Below are 18,027 nucleotides of genomic sequence, written 5' to 3'. Positions count from 1 at the left end.
CTTGTCCTGTGGCCATGCCTGGACACTTAAGGGCCTGGGAAATGTAGCCCTCATTGGGCAGCTCCCTCCCAGGGACTTCTTCATACGATGAAGGCAGAACAGAAACTCCAGATAAAAGCCCCTAGCTACCATCTCTACTACACATCCCCACTAGATTTTGAATTGTAAAAAGAAAAAAACAAAAACAAAACAAAACACTATTTCCATTGCTTTGCAAAGGCAGAATGCCACATATTTGTTGCTCAAAAACAAAATGGTTGAATGTTTAAATCAATAAATGTTGGAATGGCTGTCATCTGAAAACTCTGAATCACTAAAATTGCTTCCTTCTATTCCTAAAGATTTACTCAAACAAGTTATGGTTAATAATGAAAAAAAAAACATATAATCTATAAATATAAAGCATCATTCTGAAAGCTAATATTGACTATCTCTGTACTTGCAAAAAATGAAAATGAACCTAAGAAGCACTATAGATGTAATACATAGCAAATAAACTAATAGCAGTATTTTAAACAGTAAAAATCAATATTACAAATAAGTTACAAGAGAAAAGTGCTAAAAACCCTTTCCAAGGAAATCTTCCTAATATTTTGAGAAGGGAAGTCAGAAAGGTCACAGATTTGATTTTAATTATTAACTAAAAGTAGGTTTTTATATAGTATTTGGATATAATCTTTGAGGCACAAGATCATTCTTAACAATCTGTTCTATTTGTCACTTGAAGATATTTCTAAAATAAAATTTTCAAAAATAAAGTATGAAATAATTATCAGCACATCACCTAGTGAAAAATAGAATAAACAACTTTCCAATTAGTTTTAGAGGTATTCAGGAATGAATTATCCTCTGCTTTCAGGTTTTCATGAATAATTCAAATTATGCCGTCAGTAGACCTAATTAGCAATTATCCAAACTATTTCTAAATTATCTGGTTTGAAGCTACCTGTGTTGCAACTAGATTTATTTCTGATATAATTATTAACCCCATCTGTGTTGGTCTTATCTCTCTTTCTGTTTCTGGTAATGGAACAGGCATCTCCAGATAGCAAAAACCCTACAGTTTATTAATGTACCATTACCAATTAGCCCCTCTAGTACTAAGAAACTGACATCATATACCATACAGAGAGAGATTTTTAAGACCTTTATAAATGCTATGTTGTACTGATTTAACTGCCTAACCAGAGGGAGAGAAAGCTGACTTTAAAAGGAACAAATAAACTCTAGAATAGGTATGATGGAAGGATAGTGAGGCAAAAAGGACTTATTCAGGAATGGAGTGAAATATACTGAAATGGTTTTAGAGCCGCCCTGCCCATGTGAACTCCTTGCCATGTGAACCTTGAAAGTAATTCAACACATTCAGAAGTAACAAGGTACAAAAAGGAAAATTCATTAGTTTAATGCCACATCATAATGTTAGAGATTATGTTTGTTTTCTTTTTATTTTAAATCGCAGTACATCTCATGGTGTATATTCCTTAGCAACACTATTTGAACTTATAAATATATCACCTGCCACCTCCCCCACCCAAAAACAAAAAACCAAAGCTTACAAAATAAATTTTTACATTCTTACCCCAAAATAAAATCTGCAACCTAAAAATTTCTAAGTTTTGGGATAAAACAAAACCTAAGAGAAAATTATAATTGTGATGCAGAACATATTTCAATAATGGTTGCAAGTGCATCATATATTCTGGGATGAAGATTCTAATTAATCATAGACATATTCCCTGATTCATTCTAATTATTTCTAGATTTAGATGAGACTATATCACCTTTTTATTTGTCTTAATTTTTTTTTACTGAAAGCTTTTAGAGATTATAACACTCTATGCAATTCTTTCAAAATAATCAGAAGCATTTAGTTTTAACTTGAAGGAGTACGTTATAAAATTTTATTTCACAATTGCTATTTTTCCCCAATAATTGCTTTTGCTATTACTGTCATTAATAACTTTCGTCATCTCCATACCCATGCAAATTAATTTAAAAGAAAAAAACTCTATTTCCTTCTTTAGTCTTTTTTCTTTAAATCTAGATTTTGCCAACAACTGAGAAGAATAAAAGATGTGATAGGCTTGTGGTCATTTCTTGGGTCTTTGCCTGCTTAACATTTTTACTTCACAGTGTTTTTCTCTCTGTTTTGTTCTTTCTCTTGGAAGTATTTATAGAAACTCTTCTTATTTCCTTTGAGACCCTTAGCTACATTATTTCATTTTGCTTTCTTGACTCTCTTATTGTGTGCCTGTATTTCTTGATGGCTAGCTTATATCTATTCTTTTCAATCTTCCCTCTTTTCCATTTCCTGTAAAGTTCTATTTTGTATTTCAGCGCTTAGAGAAACCCACCCTCACCCACAGATATTTTTTAATCTTCTCTGTATTTTTAACCTATATTGGAATAGCTGTTGAGCTTTCCATGCTGAGCTCATCTTAAAACTCATTTCTTCTCCTTTTTCCCTCACCCTAGCAGTCAGCCACTGACTTCATTTGAACCGATTATGTTGCTCTATATTGTCATAAAAAACTCTTCAACTTTAGCCACTATTCATTATATTAGGGACACTGAACAGTTATTTAACAATTTTAAGGGGTTTATTGATCTGAAAACAAAATGGGACATTTTATACTTGTCTCCATGGTGTTGAACAAATAAGTAAATGGGTAATACAGTATCATTTTATAGTAAGTCCTCCTGGGTCATTGAGATAGGACTGGCCTCCCCGAGCTAAAACAACAGGAAGTTCAGATGACCTCTTTGTAGACTACTGCTGATTAGTTGTTGGATATAATGGACAAACTATGACAGTAGGCACCACTACCATGGCCAACCCCAAGTTCACTTATCCTAAAGTTATTCTGTATTAAAATCCTCCTGGGACTCAAAAAAATTATTACAGTAACCTTAGCACCAAAGTATATTTTTGAATTCTCAAATGGTACGTTGTATTTTTAAATATAGCCACGGATCCCTAGAAGATGATGTCATATGGACAGCTAACCTAAACATCAGAATTTCAAGTTAAAAAATCCTTTTGTTAAACCTACAGACATATATTTTCAGACAAAAATCTATTGAATGTCTGTGACTAGTTTTGAAAATCTAAGAAATAACCTGAACTCTGGCAAGTTTTATTAACCAAAATCCACCTTCAGATGTTAAGACCTGTTCCTGCCCAGACTTTTAAGGATGTTGTCCCAGTAATCCATTGTGTGCTCTTAAATAAATGAGCTAAATTCAATGAAATTAAACTAAAACCTCTATCTTCCAAATGCAAAAGAAATATAGAGACGATATAAAAGACATTGTAACTGTAGATTGCTTATGAACCATCAGGTTGGCACATTTATAAACAAGGGCAAATATTACCTCAGTTCATTTGACCGGCACCAGTTGAAGAAGGAACAGAAATTAAATCTTAGTTTCAGTGTGGCTATTTAGAAACATCAATTTGAATCAGTCTATATATAGCCTATATAGACCTTTTGTATTTTTGTATCAGATGTGTTCAAACATCTGAATAGCTAAAAAGCAAATAAGTGATCAAGTATAAAGTCAAGCAGTCTCTCACAGGAGGTAGAGGAAGAAAAATCACCTTTCAGAACCTGGAAACAAGACTGCCTGCTAAAGGATCACTCTGTCCCCTCCCTGCCCAAGTAGAAAGGAGGGGGCATTCTCCATATGCATCTGTAAATAAATGACATATAAACTTAGTCATGAATAAAAGAAAAAGGACAACTTTTTGTACCATGAAGAAAGGGTGAAAGTAAAATATCATCAACATTAAGTGGATTTTTTTCTTTTTTTTATAGATTTTACATTTTAAACACATATGTCATGACATTTTAATGTAGCAGTCTGAAATGGAGAAATAGCACATTGATTTTGTGCCCCAGAGAAAAATAAACAATAGCACTTTCAAAAAAGGTTTTGGCCTGAGATTCTCTTGAACCATATAAAGGACATTTATCCCCAAACTGAATGACATTAGTAATGGTTGCACTTCCTTGACTACCCTTTCCATCTAAATATTCTAGTTTGATCTGTCAGTGAGGTGACCATAGTGCCCAAGCTGTAATATAATGCCCTGATGAAAAATTACTATAAATTCAAATTGATGTTAAGAATACCACCATATCCAGAATACCATGCATCAATACAGAATTAATAAAGAAAGATTGACTTATATCTTTCATGTGTTTAGCTATAAAATCAGCAAATTTCAGAGAAAGTTTTAATGAGAGTCATAAAAATATGTATATCCAAGTAGTATATATGTTGAATTTTTTTTCCTACCTGAAATTCTTTTCCTTTTTGTTTTCAGTTTGTCGAAGACAGACTCTGTGTGATGATTCTCAGTAGTCCTAAAGTTAAATGAAAGACAATGCTTTTGTCAGTATCAAACTAAACGTTAAAGAGGTATAAAACATGTATATTCTACTTTTGACATAGGTAAAATCTATTCATGGTGATATGAGTTGCATTTGGCCACAGAGGAATTATTTAACTTTTCCTCTGTTTAAATGCTGTCATCTGAAGATTCTGTTTGTTGACACATGGTATGTGAGGTCCACTGGGCATAGAGGAAGTAAAATAATTATTTGTATACTTTTCTTTTTTTTTAATTTTTTTAACGTTTTATTTATTTTTGAGACAGAGAGAGACAAAGCATGAATGGGGGAGGGTCAGAGAGAGGGAGACACAGAATCTGAAACAGGCTCCAGTCTCTGAGCTGTCAGCACAGAGCCCGACGCGGGGCTCGAACTCACGGACCGCAAGATCATGACCTGAGCCGAAGTCGGCCGCTTAACCGACTGAGCCACCCAGGCGCCCCTGTATACTTTTCTTTTATGAAACACACAACTTCACCAGAAGATATATATTGGCATCTCATTAAAATACTCAAATTGAGATGTATGATGCAAGACTGATCTTTAGACGAAATTGTAATAAGCTAATATTCTTCTGAAGTCAGATTTGCAGAATCGAGTGTAATATAAGCCTCGAGCATATATAAACAAGTTGTTTGACTTAGAAAATATCAACTCAAATGCCATTTTGACAATGAGAAACTCCCATTCACCATTTTTTTAATTACAAATGAATGAAAGCTTCTTTACTCACTTCTATTTTTTCTTGAGTCACAGTAGAAACCTCAAGTGTGGTAAGCCTTATAGATAAAACCCAGGATGGAACATCCTCTTTGCCTCTGGAAAACATAGGGAAGTCTACATGGCCAGTTCCCACCTGACATAGGAAGAGAAGGGCCAAATAAAGGGAAGAGAACTCCTTTCAAAGATATGAAGAAGGTGTTTTTGGTCCTTTGCATGCAGTGCTTTAAAAGATGGAAGCAAATTTGATAGGCATGCCTACAATGACCAATGCCATCATTTGCTCTGGACTCCACCCATTTTTACTGAGTAAACTGTCCATATGGACAGTCATTTCTAACTGAGTACTATCCCATACTCTGATGCCACAGAGGCCTTCAAAACAATTGTGTATTTTTATTTCTATTTTTATAAGACTTCTTGGGGAAGCCTAAGTGGTAATTTGAAATTTCTTATTACACGATGCTTCAGAGTTTAAGATTCAAGATGATGACAACTTACATCAGCTGGCATTAGAGCTATCCAAAATTAGTTTTTTAATAATTTTTTTTAATATTTATTTATTTTTGAGAGGGACAGAGACAGAATGCGAGTGGGTTGGGGCAGAGAGAGAGGGAGGCACAGAATCTGAAGCAGGCTCCAGGTTCCGAGCTGTCAGCACAGACAGAGCCTGACGCGGGGCTCAAACTCACCAGCTGTGAGATCATGACCTGGGCAGAAGTCGGACCCTCAACTGACTGAGACACCCAGGTGCCCCTCCAAAATTATTTTTAATCTATAGATTTTTTGCAAACAAACTAATAGGATGAAATTTGTTAGCCTTACACCCCTACTGAAGCTCATTTTATATTTCACATTCAAGAATCTGAACATCTCAGAAATGACAGTACAAATCACACATTCAGCAGTAATCAAATTCATTTTCAGTATAGGCAAGACTTTTCCAAAGACCAAGTAATTTGATGTAAATACCCTGCCTTTCAAATTGGAGACAGAATAAACTTTGTCATTTTTCAGTAAAATATTTATTTACATAAATAAAATAGCTTGATATTGTTTTTTTTTCCCCTTTTCATGATTCAGACAGTCAAAAAAGTAAGAAAAAGCCCTGAGTTAATTACATTTATCAACACTTTGTCATTAGCACACATGTTCTATTGGAATTGAACATGTGAAGTTTTCTAAATAAAAACTGAAGAAGTATGTGTGGTAAATATTGTAGATTAGGTGCATGCATCGCTCTCTGCTCTCTCTTGTAAGCCACTAAAATTACAGGAAGAAGGAGAAGGAGGAGGAGGGGGAGGAGGAAGGGAGAGGGGAAGGGGTAGGGGGTGGGGGAGGGGGGGAAGGAATAACTCCAAAAAGACTAAGGAACAGAAGCAGATGTAAAATGGCCAAAAGATGTCAACAAGTTTTTTTGGAACATGAAAAACAAGTGGATGAGTGATAAATAGTTCTTAAAACAGGAGAAATTTAAAACCTAAAAAAGAAAGTTGAAGCCCATGCAGGAAAGAATGCCAACATGAAGCAGCCATTTATGTAGCAGAATCCCAGAAAGACTTAGGAATTGAAAGCACCAGATATTTCAGGATGGGGAAATCATGGCAAGACTAATAGAGGGAGTATTTGAAAATCAGTGTAAAGGAGCAGTTAGACCTTCTAATTTCCTTTCTAACCCTAACCATTCACAAGACTTTTCTCAACTTTGGTTTATTTGGAGGACTTAAAAGAATTAGACTGTTGATAAAAGGATTGAGGCATCAGTAGTAGCTGAGAATAGGACCACAATTTAATACTGAAAACAGAAGACTACTTATCACACATATAAATTTATGATTTTTCCTACAGGACTCTGGCACCCTGGTTATATTGCCCAGGCTGTAACCAGAGAATGTTCCTTGGAGAAACATCTAGCCCCAAAGAAAAGGTATACAGATAGTGAAATTTGGACATCCCCAATAAATTGGTGATTCTGCCCCAATCACCCATGGAGAAGTCCAACAGCCAATAAATTCTGTCTAAATACCAGATTCCCTGATTTTTAATGTTTCAACCTTAAAGATAAATAGATGGTCAAAGATCACGCAACACTTAAAGAGAAACTTCAACATAAATGTTAGAAACAAATAACAACAACCAAATACAAAACCAAACTAATGCAAAGAAATAGATACAACACAGGAAATGGAAGTCAGCTTTGAAAGGTATACATGTAATTAGTATTCTTGATACTGCTCTGTGAAAAAAAGAATAGAGTGCTATTTTTTAAAGGACAGTTACAGAAAAAGATAGAGATCTTTTGGATATATAAATATGACAATTAAACCTCCAGGTGAGGGACACCTTGGTGTCTCAGTCAGTTGAGCATCCGACTTTGGCTTAGGTCATAATCTCACAGTTTGTCCAACAGCTCAGAGCCTGGAGCCTGCTTTGGATTCTGTGTCTCCCTCTCTACCACTCTCCCACTTGTGCTGTCTCTCTGTCTCTGTCTGTCTCTCTTTCAAAAATAAATAAACATTAAAAAAATTTTTAACTTCTAGCTGAAGTTTTGGAAGACAAAACTGAGAAATCTTTCAAAAGGCAGTATGAAAGAAAAAATAAAGTAAAACAATTATAGGAAGTCCAATTGCTGACCAACGAAAGTTCTAAAAACACAAGTACAAAGAAAATAGAGAGGACAAATTTCTTACAAAAAATGAAATAACATTTCTCTAAACTGTAAGACATACAATAATTATCACCATAACTAATGAAAAGTGACATCTTCCAGGGCACATAAACATGAAGTTTCTAAGCTCTGGTGATAAAGATATCCTAAAAGTTTCTGGTGATAATGATGATGATGACTAGCAGAGGTGGGGAATAAATGAAGTTACAAGCAAAAATACAGGAATACAGGGTGTTGATTTTTATTTTTTAGAAGGGCTCCATCCTAAAATTTCCTTGAAAGTCTTAGTTAAGTCGTAAGGTAGAATAAAGACATTTTTTGACAAATGCTCAAAAATTTTAACTCTCTTGTACTATACCTAAGACAGCTACTCTAAATATGGTGGTTGGAGACGTATAGAAAAAGGACCCTGGAAGCAGTAAATAATGGTTCTAATAGAGAGGTAAAGAGAATTCCCAAGACGATGGAAGGAAGGAAATGCCATGTTGATGACTGAACAACAGGTCAACACAGCTAGCCATCTCCATGGGACCAGGCACATGAAGAGCACCAGAAAAATGTCTCAAATGAAAGAAAAAAGCCACTGATAGATTACATAATATGTTTGTTCTTTAGTGAGACGTATTCTTTTCTTTAAATTAACTTTATGTTTGGGAATAATTTTAGATTTAGAGAATAGCTTCCAAAGATAGTCCCTATATTTCCTATATATTTTTCACTTAGCTTCCCCATTGTTAACATCTTGAATAACGGTGGTATATTTGCCAAAATTAAGAAACTGACATTAATACTTTGCAAATAAATGAAATCCAGATTTTTATTAGATTTTATCTGTTTTTCTTTTAATATTATTTTCTTCTTCTAGCATTCAATCCATGCTACCACATTGCATTGAGTTGTTATGTCTCCATAGTCTCCTCTTATCTCTTGATAGTTTCTCAATCTTTCCTTGTATTTCATGTGACAGTCTTAAGGAGTACTAGCCAGATATCTGAGTCTCTCTGATATTTTTCTTATGATTAGCTAGTGGTTAAACTTTATCTCTTAAAGAGGGGGCAGAAGTATCTTCGTACATCATTTGAATTTTTCTATAAATAGTGTCTCTTTTCCCTCATTTCTTTACTTATTTATTTATATCAGAATATAAACTCATTTACATTTATTTTTTACTTCATTTAATAATCCAATACCAGTAAAAACTGTTCAGCTTTGGCAATTAGATCTTTTGGGTTATCTCTAGTGCCCTTTGATACGACCCTACCCTTACTTTTAGAGTTCTTCACTACTTTCTAGTATTAAAAGGTGTCCCAGGCTAATCTCCCATTTACCCTGTTCCAGCCCTGGAGTTGGTTATTTCTCCAAGGAACACTTATTTCTTCTATTAGAAAATGGTATTTAGAAAACAAGACCTGACTGTGCTGGGTACGCCCATTGCTAGAAGCACATCATTCCTTCTGGACAGTAAGAAGTATTTTATAGCGTGTCAGAGTGTTGGTGAAGGGTCAGTAATGGGTACATAGAGAAGAAAAAACAAAGGAGGCAATTTTTTAATTCTAGATTTAAGAAGTTTCAAAAGAAAGCAAATATAATTATAATATGGTATTTTTACACTTTGTTCAGATGTAACAATATTCACATATTCATAATGATGTAAATCCTTAATACCATTTCATTTACTCAACATGTCATAATTGTATGTTCAGAATGGGCATACCAGAAGTAGTTGTAGGTTTAATTGAAAGCAAAAGGTTTCTGAACAAGATCCTCATCTACCATAAAAGAAAAATCAATAAATAATATCAAAAATTCAAAAATAAAAAAAAGCATATGTATTTTGTTTAGAAATATGAGTGTAAATGCCAGAGATATAGCTGAAATGTGGAAAGTTCTGACCTTTGGGAAGGGGTGTCTTATGGGTGGAGCATGTTACTACTTTTAATTATTATACCATTGTATTTTAAACTAAGTATAGCCTACAATAGAAAAACAATTTTTTTTTTAATTTTTTTTTTCAACGTTTATTTATTTTTGGGACAGAGAGAGACAGAGCATGAACGGGGGAGGGGCAGAGAGAGAGGGAGACACAGAATCGGAAACAGGCTCCAGGCTCCGAGCCATCAGCCCAGAGCCTGACGCGGGGCTCGAACTCACGGACCGCGAGATCGTGACCTGGCTGAAGTCGGACGCTTAACCGACTGCGCCACCCAGGCGCCCCTAGAAAAACAATTTTTAATCAGTTAGCCAGGGCTATCTTTGCATAAATTATGAATGCTCCTACTTCTTTACTGTAGTTACCAAACTTTCCAAAATACATATGAAATTTCATCAATGATTAAAAAAATTCTCACAATTAAAAAAATGGAACAAGCATACCTAGCAGCAGTTAGTATTTTGTAATAGAGTCGGATCAAACTGAATTTTTTTAAAGTATGATCAGCAATGCTACAAATAGAAATTTGCCTTGGGGGAAAAAAGAAAAATTAGGCTTGGGAAAAAATGCTTTGTTACAGAATATCAAGGTAAGGACGAGGCGAGGGAAAACTGAAAATCATGTTTTAGGTTGTGACTTTAAAGCACAAAAAGAGTTAACACAAGGAGAAAAAAAAAGATTTAAAATATTCAATATCTGTATCTATGTGTGTCAACCAATTTGGCTACTTCTGTATGTTTTGGTTGGAAAATGACCATAGATACTAGACCTTCTGCAAATCTGAAAGAATGTTGTTACCTTCCTTTCTCCCATTTCACAGGTTGGGGAAATTCTCAATCAGGAAGAAACAGAATAGTTCATGAAAGTCACAGTGTACTCATCCTCAAATGTCTTATGCTCCCATGAAGTGCTCCACCATGATAATAGAAAGGACTTTTGAAGATATATAAGGCAAGTAAGGAAATAGAATAAAATAGGCCTATCTACCAGAATACTCAAATAGAAACTATCCCCTAAAGATGGTAACAGCATATGCCTGGGACACATGCCTTAGTTCTCTAAAAACCTCCATTTCCTCAGCAATAAAATATGCATAATAATGGCTCCTACCTCATAAAGATGTGGTAAAGATTAAGCAAGGTATTAAGTCCAAAATACTTGAAATTCAGTCCAGAAAATACAGATCCATAAACTGTGGCTAGTATTTGTATTTATATTCATGTACATATTGGTATTATTTAACCCATAAATATCACTGCTCTGTAAATGAAGGGAATTAGTATAAATATTAGATGCCAAAAAGCAAAGCCACAGTAGGTACCTGAGCTATACATTATCTAGGCCACAGAAAGAGTGAGAACCAGGTAGGCCCAGATCCTCCAGTTGTTTCCTTTATCCTTCTTCCAGTCTTTACACTACGTCACCTGTCTGAATATAGCAGATTCAGAAACACAAAGATGAATCATGATGAAACTTATATGATAGTTTTTAAATATTGATAAGACCAAAAGATAATAGAGAACTGGACACCTTAAAATACTTTAAGAATAAGATAAAAAAAAAAGAATAAGATCTATTTCATAACTTATAGTTTAGTTAAACTAAGTTCAAAGACTCTTCTTTCCTGTGGCCTAGGGATACTTTGGTTGTCTGAAGCCCGATTATTTTGCATTTCACATTAACTATGGGAAGTGTTCCCTTGAAAACATTCTCCAGGGAATGATCATTTTTGGTACTTGACTTGGGTACCTTCCATGTATAGGAAACAGATAACTGCACAATCAGTAATACTTCCAAGGAGTTGAAGTCAATTAAATCCATAAGCTAAATTAAGAGCACTAACATCAATATCTCCAACAGGTTAGATACTGAATTTGTGTTCTAGAAAATTATGTTAAAACAAATATTCTACTGCTGTCAGAATTAAAAGTGTTATCTCATGAAACAGATGTGTGCATTGTGATGCTGATATTGAAGCAGTATGGAGAGTGTTTAAGACATACTTTGAGTTGGGCTTCATTTCTGATCTTGAGAAGTTGTGTAACCCCATGAGTCCTGTATGTTGTATGTTATATAGCTATAATAAAAAAAATGTTTTTAAAGCATTTAACGTGGCTCCTGCCTTAAAGTAAATGTTTAATAGATTATTAATAACTATCAATTACATCATTATTTTAAAGGTAAAGTATCAATAAGGGTATTTTGCCCAAAGGCACATAGTTATTAAGAAAATAAGTTAATAAATTATGAGTTTACTAAATACATTAGCTTTCCTAAGTCCCAAAATGTTGTGTTTTTTTCTATTGACAACTTAAGTGGCAGAACTGAGACTTGATCCCAGCAATTCCACTTGTTCTATAAAATCCGAGTTTCATCTGTCCCAGTCATAAATTGCTAAAGTATTATTTGTTGAAATATAAATTTATCCCTCTCCCCCCTTCACCTCCTTCCTACTTTCCTTTCCTCTTTCCTTCCTTCTTTCCTTCCTTTCCTTTCCTCTCTTTCCTTTCCCTTCCCTTCCCTTCCCTTCCCTTCCCTTCCCTTCCCTTCCCTTCTCTTCCCTTCCCTTCCCTTGTCTTGGTTGTCAATGAACAGTGCTTATAGCTAGGGGAATGAAAAGAAAAATGTTTATTGAGTTACAGAACTGGTTCAAACATTCAGCACATGCCCACATTAAAAGATTCTCTTTTTTTCAGTCACTAATGGGAAAACCACAATAGGAACCTATCACTTGCTCTAGGGCAACAATATTTTAGAGCCTGTCAATTGATTGAAGCCCCAAGCTTGCCTCAAATTTGAATAGAGAAAAGAAAGAGAAGATGGGATTTTATGACAGGTCAAGGGAAAAGGATTCATGTAATGGCCTGAAGCTAGGCCAAGGGCACATCCTCAACAGAGGAAGAAATTATTCCAACAATCTCAAAAATGTTAGAATTTAATACAGTTTTGATTATTTTATACTATATTCAAATATCTTTCAAAGAATGTATAATCTTTTCAGAAGTCATACAAGTGTTTTGTAACAAATCAATCTTTAGTATAAAATAGAACTTATTATAGTTTATAAAAGATTTATAGGCTGTTAGAACCAGAAGATAACTCAACTTCCCTAACTTGATTAGATCAGAGAATTGTTTCTGGGGTACATTTCTCCCAAGTAAGACCATCTATGACTGATCAAAATAAGCTAAGGAATCATTTGGTTAAATAAAGTTCAACAACGTTTTTTTTTCCTTCTCTTTATTTTTTAAATTCCAGAACTTCTCAAAGCTTTTAATATGCTAAAGTATGTTTGTGAATTTCAAAGAAGAGATACAGACTGCTTTATTTTCCAAGATTTTGTGACCAGAGATCTTTTTCCTAATAGTACACTTGTCAAATGCACTGTTACACAATGTTTAGAAGAAAATGCTCATGTAACCTAGAAGATTAAACATAGAACAAGACAGGAGCCCAAAGAATGAAATTGTTTTTCTTAAGAACAACCAAATAATTGGTAATATTATAATAACATTAAATTGGAGGTGAACTTTGGTCTCCTGATTCCTAGTCCAGGATATTTTCCATTCTACCATTGTAAATGTTAAAGACCTCTCCTGAGACAGAAATGTAGTTTGCAGCTAGAGAAATATTGTGCTTTTACATTAGGCTAGATCAAATTATGTGTCAAAAATCTAATGCTTGATGATAGGAATGGAGATATCCTAGGTGAGCAGTTGGGGACTCTTTATAATAGTCTTAATACCTATTAACTCAAGTGTCTTCATTTCTCTCTTGGGAAAATGGAAACCGTCTTTCATCACCACATCATAAAATTATTATGAAGATAAAGTAAAATAGTAGTCTTTAAAACAGAGTCATAAAACGATACACAAAGAAAATGCATTGTTACTGGTAATAAACATCATTTCTGTTATCTTAGTTTTCAGAATTTACTTTGGGCATCTACTCTAATTTATTTCCTCTTCTAATATATTGTCTTAGATGTCTAGCAAACAGCTGTTACTAGTCTTAGGGTGCCTGGATGGCTCAATCAACTGAACGTTCAACTCTTGATTTTGGCTCAGGTCATGATTCCAAGGTCGTTGGATTGAGCCCCATGTCAGGCTCCACACTGAGCATGGAGCCTGCTTAGGATTCTATCTCTCCCTTTCTCTCTCTCTCTCCCTCTGCCTCTCTCCTCCACTTGTGCTCTCTCTCTCTAAAATAAATAAATAAGTAAGTAAATAAATAAATAAATACTAGTCTTCAAAAAAATGAAATTATCAATCATGTTGTACCGTGTAATCCCAGCAAGAAAAAAATTCTTGAAAATCTAATAGATAATTGGTCAAGGAATTACTGGAATATACGGCATTTAAATTATAAAATGATTATTTTCAAACATTGTAATATTCTAGTAGAATACATAAAAATGAGACTGTATATACTTAAGAACTTACTGATGAAATTTCCTGGTAGAATAAAATAAGTTTCAGTCTAAGCCCAGGTTTTTATATATTTAGCATATAAATGTAAAAGGGACATTTTGGAAATGAGCAACAGAGGATTAATTCTGTTATTTCATTCATTCATTTATTCAACAAGTATCTATTGGCTATTCAGAATGTGTCAACAATAATTTTACCTCTGTGGATACACTGGTAAACAAAACAACAAAGACTGTTGTTCTCATGAAGTTACATTCATATGAGTAAAATGAACAATAAACAAGCAAAAAATAGATCATTTCAACAAAGCATTCTGAAGGTAATAAAGACACGCTAATAAGATAGAGAAAGAGGGAAGAGAGAGGTATCTCCAGACGGGGAAAACAATAATTGTATATGATGGCAGGTAAGGCCTGTTCGAGAAAGTGCCACGTGACTGACACTCAAGTGATGAGAATACACTTAACATCTGTGTAAAAATCTGGGAGAAAGAGCTATCCTTGCATGGGAGTTGTCTTCCCAATGGAATCATAAGAACAAGATTAAAATTTTCATAGGGGAAAATGGAAGATCATGTGAAAAGCAAAAATAAATGAGAAATGGAGAAGTAAAATAATCAAAGAGATTGTAATCCTAACACCACAGTCGGAGTAGTGAGTATAACCAAGGAGATACCAATGGTGAAAAGCTATCATTCCATAGGCATAGTGGCCTCTCCGAAAACAAAGAGAAAACAATCCTGTGATCACTCTTTAAGGTGCATTTAATAGAAGATAACTCACAGATTACAAATGAAGTAATAGGACAGCAACACCACACACACGCGCGCACGCGCACACACACACACACGGAATACCAGTTGGTTCAGCACATCCATGAGTTAAGTTACAGGAAAACAAAGCCCGAGAAAAATGAGTATAGTCTTCCATATGTGAACAATGGCAGCTGTATGATGGATAAAAAATACCTCCTGCTCAACATTATGATACAAATGGAAAAGATAGAAATGGATGAACAAATATATTAAAGCAGTAGAAGGAAATTTTCTAAATTAACGGAAATAGTTCCTAAATAAGATTTAGGAGTATGATGAAAAGACCCTGAGGTAGCTAAGGGATTAGAAAGTTCCTAGGGACATTCAATCCAAGTGTCATCCCAAAGAAAGACATTTAAGAATCCAAAGAGATGCCAATCCCAAAAGAAGGATCCAGACTAAGACTAAAATTTTGCCTCTTATTTCTAAGTGTCTAAAGAGTTAAGCTTATTCCTTATTTAGAAAAGGTGTACTAAATCAGATTCACATTCAATATCCATGTTGCATTCTGCATCTTTTTGTTCATCTCTACCTGCCCTCCAGCTCACGTGGAGCACAGTAACCCATGTCTGACATAAGAGTCGATGCCAAATAAATACTGGCATGTTTTTAGTGTAAAGTGTGAGGACTTTGGAAATGGATCTGGTACCTTAATTACTTGGGCCTATAATAAAAGGATACTGGCCTCTCTTGGAAAAGAAATTTGAAATAAAAGATATTTTCCCCTTTCCTCACTCATCCCCTTACTGTTCCTCAAGCACGTATCAAATCCATGTACTTTACCTCACCATCAAGGACATGTTGCTATCAATTTATTCAAGTTTGAGAATATTGTTCAGGCCAAATTTACTCGGAGATAGAAGTTTGTAGGAGGGTGTATTTTGTTATGGCTCAACCTGATATAACAAAATACCAGAGACTGGCTGGTTCAAACAACAGAAATTTATTTCCTCACAGTTCTGGAGGCTAAACTTGTTGTTAGGGTTGGTTTCTAGTGAGGCCTCTCTTCCTGGTTTATAGATGGACACCTTTTTGGTGTGTCCTCATATGGTGTGTGTGTGTGTGTGTGTGTGTGTGTGTGTGTGTGTGTGGAAAGAGAGAGATCACTGATGTTTCTTCCTCTTCTCAGGACACCAGAATTAGGGCCCCATCCTTATGACCTCATTTAATTACTTCTCTATAGTTTCTTCCTCCAGACAGTCACACCGATGGGCTAGTGCTACAACAAGGGAATTTTAGGGGAACACAATTCAGTCTATAACAGAGGTTTAAAAGAAAGAACCTACTAGGTAAATAGATTCTCTACCTCTTATATCTTCTTCTGCTTACCATTATATGTATCCATTAGATACTGCCACAAAAATCCTGTATAGCCAATGTACTTTAAACATAGTAGCTTAAAACAATAATTCTTTATTCCCACATATCTATGAGTAGACTGATGCTGATGCAGGCTGAGTCCACTTGGGTTATTGTACCAGGTATCCTGAATGCTGCTCTAGCCTGGCTGTGACGGGTCAGCTCTGCTCCGTGGAATCTTCCTCCTGGGTCCAGCAAGTGGGCCTAGTCTTGTTCATAGCAGAAATTCAAGAGAGCATGTCTAATCACATTCAAGGCCCTAGCTTGTGCCAAGTCTGCCAACACGTCATTGGCCAAACAAGTTATTTGGCTACACCCAGAATCAATTTGGAGAATTACACTATATCCATGGAAATGGGGACAAATTCTTGGAAATTAATTTAAGATAGCATTGTATATACAACTTTTGGCACATTCATGTTGAGATCCAAGACTGGTATAAATTTTGAGGTAGAAATAGGCTGGACAGAACATTAGGCATACCAGTGATTTGAAGCAATGATTTGGTTCTAGAGCTTAAGAATGGGGTCTCAATACATTACAGCTTAAGTAATTAAAATTCTGCACTGAGATTTGGGGGGCCCCACAAGTGTTAACTTGCCTTGCTTAATTAATTATGCACGCATACCCTTCAAACCCTCTCCCAATCCATACTAACCTTTCTTTAAAATGGTATTAAGAATCTAGTGAGATAATATGTGACAGCATGAAACACAAAGTCTGACACAAAGCAGGTGCTTGTGAAAGTTTTCTTCTACACTTTGTGTCTGCCTGTTATACAAATGTAATTCAAATTGGCCCATGCACAGCATTGTTTCTTTTTCTTAATGCCTTAGCTTCCAACATTTCAAGTTGCAAAACCACTTTAAGACTTCAAAAGAGAAACACCTAAATACAGTTGAATTGAACTGACGATTTAATCTCAGTTTTAGCGCCTAGGCAGAACAATAATCCTAACTGAGTTTGCCGACCATTGATCTCCCCGAAATTTATTATAAAACCATCATTGGGATTATCCTCTATAGGGAGAGGCCAAACTGCAGTCTGTCTAACCTAACATATGCCAAAAGCTTGTAACATTCACAAGAAATATGTCAAAAGACCTTTGCAAATTCCCATATGCATAAATGTCATTACAGTATATAATTTCTCACATCAATCTGTTGAATGTAATGATGCATTTATATAACCCCTCAGACCTCTAATGAGGGCTTCTGCATACCTGAAGACAAGCTAAAAACAACAGAACCATGCTGATATTGAGACAGAGTGCTGATTGAGGCTCACTCATAGCCTCGATTTTCTTCCCACAGGCTGGCCTCAAGGACACACGATTTAATCAAGAGCTTCACACACTTAACAAGTTATGAACTTTCCAATTTTCCTGTGACTCATCAAAACCACAAATGTTAAATTTGTGAAAGGCAAGAGTCCACTCAATCACGAGGGGAATTCAGGAGAATATTAAGAGGTAAAAGACACTCGCTAGAATAGAAAATGAAATAAAGCACATAATGCCCCTGCGGTGGCACAAACGAGAGATTGCATACATTCAACTCAGCCTTTATGTGATCAGGTAAGATGTGCAACAACTAACAACTGAGTACAAACAGGAACCAATAACCTGCGTTACAAGCTCTGCCAGAAGATATACATATCCCCATGCTCCCATTACACAATGAACATCCATTAGCATATAACCTTCC

This window comes from Lynx canadensis, chromosome B1, assembly GCF_007474595.2.
Source record: "Lynx canadensis isolate LIC74 chromosome B1, mLynCan4.pri.v2, whole genome shotgun sequence".
Taxonomy (NCBI): Eukaryota; Metazoa; Chordata; class Mammalia; order Carnivora; family Felidae; genus Lynx; species Lynx canadensis.
The sequence above is the reverse complement of the archived record's forward strand: the minus strand, read 5'-3'. Positions refer to the sequence as shown.